The sequence below is a fragment of the Chrysochloris asiatica genome, unplaced genomic scaffold (assembly GCF_000296735.1).
Source record: "Chrysochloris asiatica unplaced genomic scaffold, ChrAsi1.0 scaffold00013, whole genome shotgun sequence".
Taxonomy (NCBI): Eukaryota; Metazoa; Chordata; class Mammalia; order Afrosoricida; family Chrysochloridae; genus Chrysochloris; species Chrysochloris asiatica.
Genome location: NW_006408531.1, coordinates 8041302 through 8050795, shown reverse-complemented (window position 1 = coordinate 8050795; position 9494 = coordinate 8041302). Strand labels below are relative to the sequence as shown.

Here is a 9494-nt window from a genome sequence, read left to right as displayed (position 1 = left end):
ATTGCTGATATCCATACTTACTTAAGTCCACCATACTTATTCAACCTGTATGCTGAGCAATTAACACGAGAAGCTGGATTCTATGAAGAAAAACGTGGCATCAGGATTGGAGGAAGACTCATTAACAATCTGAGATATGCAGATGATACAACCTTGCTTACTGAAACTTTTTAGAGTTGAAGAGCAGAGATGTCAGCTTAAAGACTAAGGTGCACCTGACCCAAGCCATGGTATTTTCAATAACCTCATATGCATGCGAAAGCTGGACATGGACTAAAGAAGACAGTAAAATAATTGATGCTTGAATTATGGTGTTTAAGGAGACTATTGAAAGTGCCATGGTCTGCCAAAAGAACCAATAGAAGTGTTAAAACCACTGGAAAAATGAAGAGGTGAAAGCTGAAGAGAAAATTTCAAAGGGCGGCTCTAGTTGATAAAATTAAATATTATAATAAAATGTGCCATGACCTGGGATTAGAAAATCAAAAGGGAAAATCACACAACATTTTTTAAGCTGAACAAAACTGAAGAAAAATCTTCAAGCCTTGTCTTGTAATATTGTTGGTTTCTATGGGAAAATATTGAATGATTCAGAAAGCATCAAAAGAAGATCGAAGGAATTCACAAAGTCACTGTATCAAAAGAAAGTGATCAATGTTCAACCATTTCAGGAGGTAACATATGATCAGGAGCACATGGTAATGAAGGAAGAAATCTAAGGTGTAGTGGAGGCATTGACAAAGAACCAACTGTGGGTATTGATTGAATACAAATAGAAATCATTAAAAATAACTGATGCAGCATTAGAGGCAATCACCCAAGAAATTTGAAAGACAGCTACATGGTCAGCTGTTTGGAAGAGATCCATATTTATGCCCATTCCAAAGAGACATGACCCAACAGAATTTGGAAATCATTAATAACCCATGTAATAAAATTTTTCTAAAGACAATTCAAAAATGACTTTAATAATACATTGACAGGGAATTTTCAGAGGTTCAAACCAGATTCAAACAAGGACATAAAACAAGAGATATTATTGCTGATGCCAGATCTTGACTGAAAGCAGAGAATAAAAGAGAACTGTTTGCCTATGCTTTATTGACTATACAAAGACTTTTAGTTGTGTGGATCATAATAAGCTATGAACAGCATTGCTGGGAATGAGTATTCCAGAATACTGAATTATACTCATGAGGAACTGTACATAGACCATTAGACAGTCATTTAAACAAAACAAAGGAACAGTGAGTCGGGCTGCCAACCTCAAGGTCAGCAGTTCAAAACTACTAGCGGTTCTGTGGGAGAAAGATGAGGCGTTTTGCTCCTGTAAATATTTACAGCCTCAGGAATCCCTGTGCAGGGTCACTATGCATCAGAACCAACTCCAAGGTACTTAACATCAACAACAATTGGAGTTCTGGTATGGTGCTGTGGGTTAATGCGCTGGATTGCAAAGTCAGTTTGTACTGCAAGGTCAGTGATTCAAGTTCACCAGGCTCTCCTCAGAAACTCTATACAGGTCTCTATAGGTCAGATACAACTCATAGCACTTAACAACAACAACAACATGGGAAAAGCCAAAAAAGAAAAAAAAAAAAAGCCATGGACCAACTGTGTAACAGACAATCAATTACCTGTATACAAGTTCAGGTAGAACCTAAAGAAAATTGAAAGAATTCTAGGAGAACCAAAATATTGCCTTGAATATATTCCATCTGAATTTAGACAGCATCATAATAATAAATTTGACTCATTCAACACTGATGACCAAAGAGGATATGAATTGTGAAATGACATAAAGAACTTCATACAGGAGGAAACAAAAGGTCATTAAAAATCAGGAAAGAAAGAAAAGATGAAAGTAGCTGTCAAAAATGACTCTGAAACTTGCTCTTTTTCTTTGTTTGTTTCACAGATTCATTGTCATTCCTTAGAAATTTTGATCATGAATTAATGAAGGTTTACAGAGCAGATCATCAGTTTTACATTTAAAAAAACATATACTTTGTTTAATCGCAATGATTGCAGTCCTCTTATTGTAATATCACTTATCCCAATTCCTCTCTATGTTTCTTCTTTTAATTCCTCCTCCTTTCCCAATACTTCTAAATTTTGACCTTAGGTAAATGATGCCCTTTTGACCTTAAATGGTCTATGATTTTATGATGTATATACCTCACTTCTGTTATCATTTTCTCTAAATACCTATCTATTGCTCTGATGAAAATTGAGCCACAAGGTGAGGTCAGTTTCAGTTGTGAAGGATGAACAAAGGCAGTACTCTTGGGGTTCCGCTAGTTTTTATCTGACCAGTAAGCTTGAGCTTCTTTATGATTTTGAGTTTTGTTTCAAATTGTCTCTCACTCTATCCAGGATTTTCTAACGTAATCCCATTCAGAAAAGTTGGTAGTGATAGCTGGGCAACATTTAGTTCATCTAGTGTCGGGGTCATGGAGACTGATGTCCACATGGTCCAGTAAGTGATCAGTATTGCTGTTCCTTTTTTGAAGCTTGTGTTTCTGCTTTAAGAGTATCGTATTTGTTTTAAAAGTGTTACTGTGTTACGTGTGGTATGTTGTTATAGGGTACGCTCTGGACTGATATCCACTAGGTCAGTAGTTGAAACCCATCAACTGCTCCTTGGATACCCTACACATGACCTTCAAAGAAGCAACAAAAATACTGATCACTGACTTTTCAACAGAAATAATGAAAGTCATGAAACAGTATGATGCGGTTGTTATTAGGTGCCAAAAACTCGGTTCCAACTCAGCAATGCTATATACAACAGAACCAAACACTGCCTGGTCCTGCACCATGCTCACAATTGTTACATTTAAACTCCATGGATACCCTTGAATCATTATGCGTCAGAAGTGACTCACTGTCACTTAATAACAACAACTATGATATACCTAGATGTGTTTTCATTTGTGTGCATTCTTATTGGGGTTTGCTAAGATTTTAAATTCTTTGGGATGATATCTTTCACCAGCATTAAATATTCAGGACTATTATCTTTTGAAATATATCACCTCCTCTTTGATATATAAGGAGTTCTCGTAGCGTAGTGGTTACGAATCGGGCTACAAGCCGTAAAGTCAGCAGTTTGAAACTACCAGCGGTTCCGCGGGAGAAAGAAGAGGTTCTCTGCTCCCTTAAAGATTTACAGCCTCAGAAACCCTATACAGGGTCACTATGAGTCGGAACTGACTCTACATCACCTAACAACGCAGACTTGTGTAATTTTACCACAATCTAATTTTGGAACATTTTTACCATCCTCAAAAGAAACCCAGTACTTATTAGCAGCCACTCTCATTCACTTTCAACTTTTTTCAGTCATAAACTACTACTAATTTAGAATCTATAGTGTAACCTCTTCTGGAGAGTTCATATGAATGGAATCATACAATATGTAGGCATCGGTGTTGACATTTATAATTATCATAGTGTTTTCAAGGTTATTCAAATTGTAGTATTTATTTTTTAATACTTCATGTCCTTTTGTTGCTGGATAATAATAGTCAATGGTATAGACATACCACTTTGTCCTCATCCATTCATTATTTGAGGAACATCTAGGCCCTTTCCACTTTTTCATTATTAAGAGTAATACTCACTTCCTGTGGGTGCTCGGGATAGACCAGTTACTCCATGGCAGCTTCCTTGGCCGGGAAGAACGTCGTGTTTGTCACAGGGAACACCAAGAAACTGGAGAATTCAGATTCTAGGAAATAAGTTTCCATGCACTTTGCTCAGAAAATTGACCTTCCAGAATACCAAGGAGAGCCCGAGGAAATCTCCATCCAGAAGAGTCAGGAGGCGGCTCACCAGGTACAAGGACCTGTGCTGGTGGGGGATACTTGTCTGTGCTTCAGTGTCCTCGGGGACTTCCTGGTCCCTACATAAAGTGGTTTCTGAAGAAGTTAAAGCCAGAAGGTCTTCACCAGCCCCTGGCCGGGGTTCCACAGATCACCTTATGCGCTTTGCACATTTGCACTCGCTACTGGAGTTCCCATAGAGCCTGTGCACCTGTTCAGGGGCCAGACTTCTGGCCAGATCTTGGTGTCCCGAGGCTGCCAGAATTTTGGCTGGGATCCCTGCCTTCAGCTGGATGGATAGGAGGAGACATACACAGAGATGCCCAAAGCTGAGAAGAATGTCATCTCCCATCGCTCCCAGGCCCTGCTTGAGTTGCAGGAATATTTTGGCAGCTTGACTCTCCCTGGGGCAGGAGGAGACCCTTCAGGCCAGCAATCTAGGGAAAGCTAACCTGGCAGAAACTTCTCCCATCAACAGGCACTCCTCAAAGCACTTCCTTCATGGTCACCACTTTCTGGGAGTGCGGAGGCAGCTTTGCCTGTCCTGTCTGGAGCAGCTGGCAGACATTAGGCAAGAGACATTATTCTCTTGTCTGGGGACTTAGTGACTCTCACGAAGCCTTCATATCTTGGATCCTGAAAAGACCTTGAATATTAAAACTGGCCTCAGCAGGACCTAGAGTTTGGGGGCGCAAATGACCCTAGATATTTTTCAAGTTTGGCAAATAATTCTGGAAGGCACTTGTTTCCAAAATAAACTGGATTCAACTGAATTTTCAAACCTGAAAAATAAAAATAAAAGATTAACACTGTGAGGGCACATTCATGTATAAGCTATTGTGTAGATGTATGTTTTCATTTTTCTTGAGCATGTATCTAGGAAAGGAGCTCTGGTAGCGTAGTGGTTACGAATCGGGCTGCGAACCTTAAGGTCAGCGGTTCGAAACTACCAGCCGCTTTTCAGGAGAAAGATGAGGCTTTCTACTCCTGTAAAGATTTACACCCTCAGAAACCCTGTACAGGGTCTCTATGGGTCGGAACCGACTCGACGGCACTTAACAACAACAATGTATCTAGGAAGACTACTCAGCCTTATAATACCTGTACTTTTTAAAGTCTTGAGTTAATATCAAACTATTATCCAAGGGAATGTATTATATCCCACCTGAAATGCAAGTGGGTTCCAATTTCTTACTATTAAAAAGAAAGAAAGAAAGAAAGAAAGAAATGCTGTTATCTATCTTCTTGATTATAGTCAATGAAAGTTGGCAGTTTAAACCTATCCTGAGTTACTTTGTAAGAAAGTCCTAGCAATTTGCCTTCAAAAGGTCACAGCTTTGAGAACCCTATGGAGTAAAGTTTTATTTTACATACATTTGGAGGTGATTTGTTGGAAGTAACTCAATGGTAACTTTCTTTCTTTTAAGTTAGATCATTTAAGTTAAGTTTTATCACATTGTGGATTTGATTTACATTTCCTTATAGATGTTGAAGCACAACGTTGGTGGTTCAAAGCCAACAGCCATTCCATGGGAGAAAGATGAGGCTATCTGCCCCTGTAAATATTTAGTCTTGAAATCCCTAGATAGGGCCACTGTGAGTCAGGATCCACTCAATGGCAGTGGGTGTTTGTTATTATAGCTTTATGACTAAATATTGAGCATTACCTTTTGGATATTGATAATTTTAAATGTGCTTTGGAGAAAAATCTTTGCTCATTTTTAATTAGGTTACTTATCTTTTTAAATTATTGAGTTGTAAGTGTTCTTTATATATTATGGATAAAAGTACTTTACCAGATATATGCTTTGTAATTATTTTTTCCCATTCTGTGGTTTATATTTTTTGTGATAATATCATTGCAGTAAATGTTTTTATTTTGCTATAGATAAAATCTATTTTTAAAAAAGTTATTATTTTGCTTTTGCTGTTGTGTTCATATCTAAAATTAGTCCATTATAAAATGGTCTATCTTGATAGGTATTCCATTATATGTATTTTGCTGTTTTGGGGTGGGATATGTAATAAATGTCAGTTATGCCAATTAGTTAATAGTGTTTTTCAGGTTTTTCACATCCTTATTGATTTTATGTCTATTTGTTTTATTAATCACTGAAGGGGAGGAAATTTGAAATCTCCAACTACACTGAAGGGGAGGAAATTTGAAATCTCCAACTATCAATATATGTTTGTTTCCTTACCCTTTAATTTTCATCAGTTTTTGATTTATATATTTTGAAGCTGTAATGAAAAATGTATGCTTTAAAACTGTTACTTTTTCCCTAATGAATTTATAAAAATTCCCTCTTTTTCTTCTCTGACTATATTAATTGCTCCAAAATACACTTGTCGAAAAGTAGTAAAACCACTTTGCTGTTGTTGTTAACTGCCATCAAAAGGGTTTAGACTTACAGCAATCCTACATAGGGTTTCCAAGGAGTGGTTGATGAGTTTGAACTGCTGGCCTTGTGATTCAATCTGATTTTTCACTCCAGTGCTTATCCTATAGCACCATACCAGGATGCTGTATAGCCACTTCTCTTTTAATTATCTTTTACATGATACGTGTGCTTTTTGATATATTAAAATTTTACTTTTAATATAGCTATGTCATTCTATTCAAATTGTGATTACATCAGAGAGATTATAGTTGTTAAAGAGCAAATGTGTCCGTTTGAGTACTAAGGTGTACCTGACCCAAGCCATGGTATTTTCAATCACCTCATATGCATGTGAAAGTGGCAACCAGTAAAGAAGACCTTAGAAAAACTGATGCATTTGAATTAGATGCATGAGAAGAAGATTAAAAGCATCATGGACTGCCAGAAGAATAAACAAATCTGTGTTTGAAGAAGTACAGCCAGAGTGTTCCCTAGAAGCCAATATAGTGAAACTTCTGCATACTTCAGCATGTTATCAGGAGGGACCAGTCCCTGGAGAAGGACATCATACTTGGAAAAGTAGAAGGTCAGTAAAAAAAAAAAAAGAGGAAAACTCCTAATGAGATAGATTGACACAATGTCAGTAGTAATTGTCAGGACTGGGCAGTGTTTTGTTCTGTTGTGCATTGGGTCATTATGATCAGAACCTACCCAAAGGCATCTAACAACAACAAAGTCTATTCTCTCTGTGAATACTGTTTTCTGTGCCATGGGTAAGAATGTTTCCATACTCTAGCTGGAAGAAACTCAATCTCTTATCCAAACTCTGGGGATTGTTTATTCTATTACCTGGACATTTCTTTGCCTCACATAAACCCACATATGCATAGGTAGTTTTTTCATTAATTATATGAGGTAATCCCTCTGACTATCTCTTGATTTCTGTCTTTCTAAGCAGTCTTTTTGTCTTTGGCATACTATGTCATAAATTCTATCTATGCCATAAATTCTAGTGGTCTGACCAAATTCAGTACTGTCTCCTCCATTCATCTGCTTGTTCTGTGATTCTGCTTTTCTGAGCTGTGGCCTGAAAATGTTCTCTAGATAGCTGGAACAATCATATGATTTACCTGTTTTTCTCCTCTTTCTCAGGATTATACTCCTGTACTTCCTGTGCCAGTGTCGGAAAACTTTTGTCTCATAGATTCTGTCCAATTTCTGTTTGTTCTTGATAGATAAAATGGTGATTTTGTTTTATTGTTTAGCTTCTTAAATTGAGTACAAGCAGTGCTTGGGCTACAGATCTGTTCCTAAGTGTGACGTTGAGTCAAATTTCTAGCAAGTCAGAAAAGATGCATATATTAGTAACCAGCTTACTATATTTTAATCTATTTTTTTAGAATCTAGGAGTAGATTTCATATAAAAAAACACATTTTTCATTTTCTGTGAAAGCATTTTGCATATACTGATATGGTACAATGATTAAATGCTAGGCTGCTAACCATGGTGGTTCAAACCCAACAGTGCTCTGTAGGATTACAGACATCACACTTTGCTCCCATAATGGTAACAGCCTAGAAAACCCCAGGGTGCCATTCTACTCCATCCTACAAGGCCACAGAAGTTAGAATTGACACACAGCACACAACAAGTGACAACAATACGACTAATGATTAATAATTATTCTATATATTTTTTTGTCTTTGTCATCAAAGCTAGTTATATCCCAATAACTTGTCAACATACTTTTATTCTGGATGAAATTAAAAATATGTATTGACTACTTCAACACTCTTACTTTTAGATAATTACTACTATATCATTAGATTATGAATCACTATTATAGCTGTTGTTAATATACTTTACATTAAACTAAGGATCATTTTCATTTATGCACTCAATAAAATTAATTTGGACAAACTGCTAATTAATATAGTGTTCTTGAATGATTATCAAACTATCTCATGGAGAGTACTTTTGTAATATTTATTATTTATATTTCTGTCCAATTCATCACAGTTCAATACTATGTAAAATATTGAAAAAAATACATTATGAAAAAAAGATATAAAATGCACAATTCCTTTTATTAAACATTTTTAGTGAACTGAATGAATGTTTATAGAGCAGATCATCAGTTTTTGCATTCAACAAATCAGTTACTTTGCTTCATCTTGATTGCAGTCCCCTCAAGATAATACCACTTATCCCATTTCCTTCCACGGTTTAATGTTTCCCTTCCTCCTTCTTTTCCTACCCTTCTGAATTTTGTCTTTATGTAAGTGTTGACATTTGGATTTTGAATGATTTACCATTCTATCGTGTGCGTACCTCACTAGTGCTGTTGTCTTCTCTATATACCTATCTATTTCTTGCTTGTAAATTGAGCCATGGGGGTGAATTCCATTCCAGACCTGATGGGTGACCAAGGGCCATAATCTTAGGGTTCTACTTTATCTGACCAGTGATCTTGGTCATTTTTATAATTTTGACTTTTATTGCACATTTTCTCCCTTTTTGTTCTGGATATATAATATAATAACTGTCAGAGCATGTGTTGGTGTTAGCCATGTACCATCTAGTTCTCCTGGTCTCAGGGTTGTGGAGACTAATGTTTTTGTGGTCCATTAGTCATTTCAGATAATTATTTCCAAGCCTGTTCAGTTTTCATCACCCTTCTTTCCTCCAGACAGGGAGAGATCAATAGTTGTACCTTAGATAACCACTCAAGAGCTTTTAAGATCTGTCACTACTCGCTAAAGTAGTGTGTAGAACATTGTCTTCATGGTGAATTGGCCATGGTGTCTATTAAGATTATGATCTTGAGCCCTCAGGCCCAGAAAATCATTCCTTCAAGGTGTTTGTGAATGTCTAAGACATTTTCATAATTTAGTCCTCTGAATGCTTTACCACAATGGTGAGTATGTTTGTGGAAAAGGTAAAATACAAACATCCTGTCAAGCATTCATATATTTGTAGCTATACTCCCATTTCCCCTCCTACATTCATAAGCTTGTGTATCTATCAATTTATCTACCTGTAGATCACTGGTATTACAGGATAGTGTATATAACAGTATTTATCTCTGATTCCTATAACTCATGCAATGGTCCCTATGTATTCCCCGGCTTTTATAATTTTTCTATCAACCTCTCTCTTGTTGCATACTGCTTTCTCCATCACTTAAGTAAGCACATATCTACCCTTTAGCCAGCGAAATACTCTCCTTTCCTTTCCACCCCTGGTAACCATCAGAAAATGTTTCTTTTAGTGTAAAATCCTTTT

General features: G+C 36.7%; 1 pseudogene; it reads left to right on the top strand.

The window, feature by feature from the left end:
• Window positions 1-3660: 3660 nt before the first annotated feature.
• LOC102826187 lies at window positions 3661-4278 on the top strand (annotated as a pseudogene).
• The last annotated feature ends 5216 nt before the right edge of the window (window positions 4279-9494 follow it).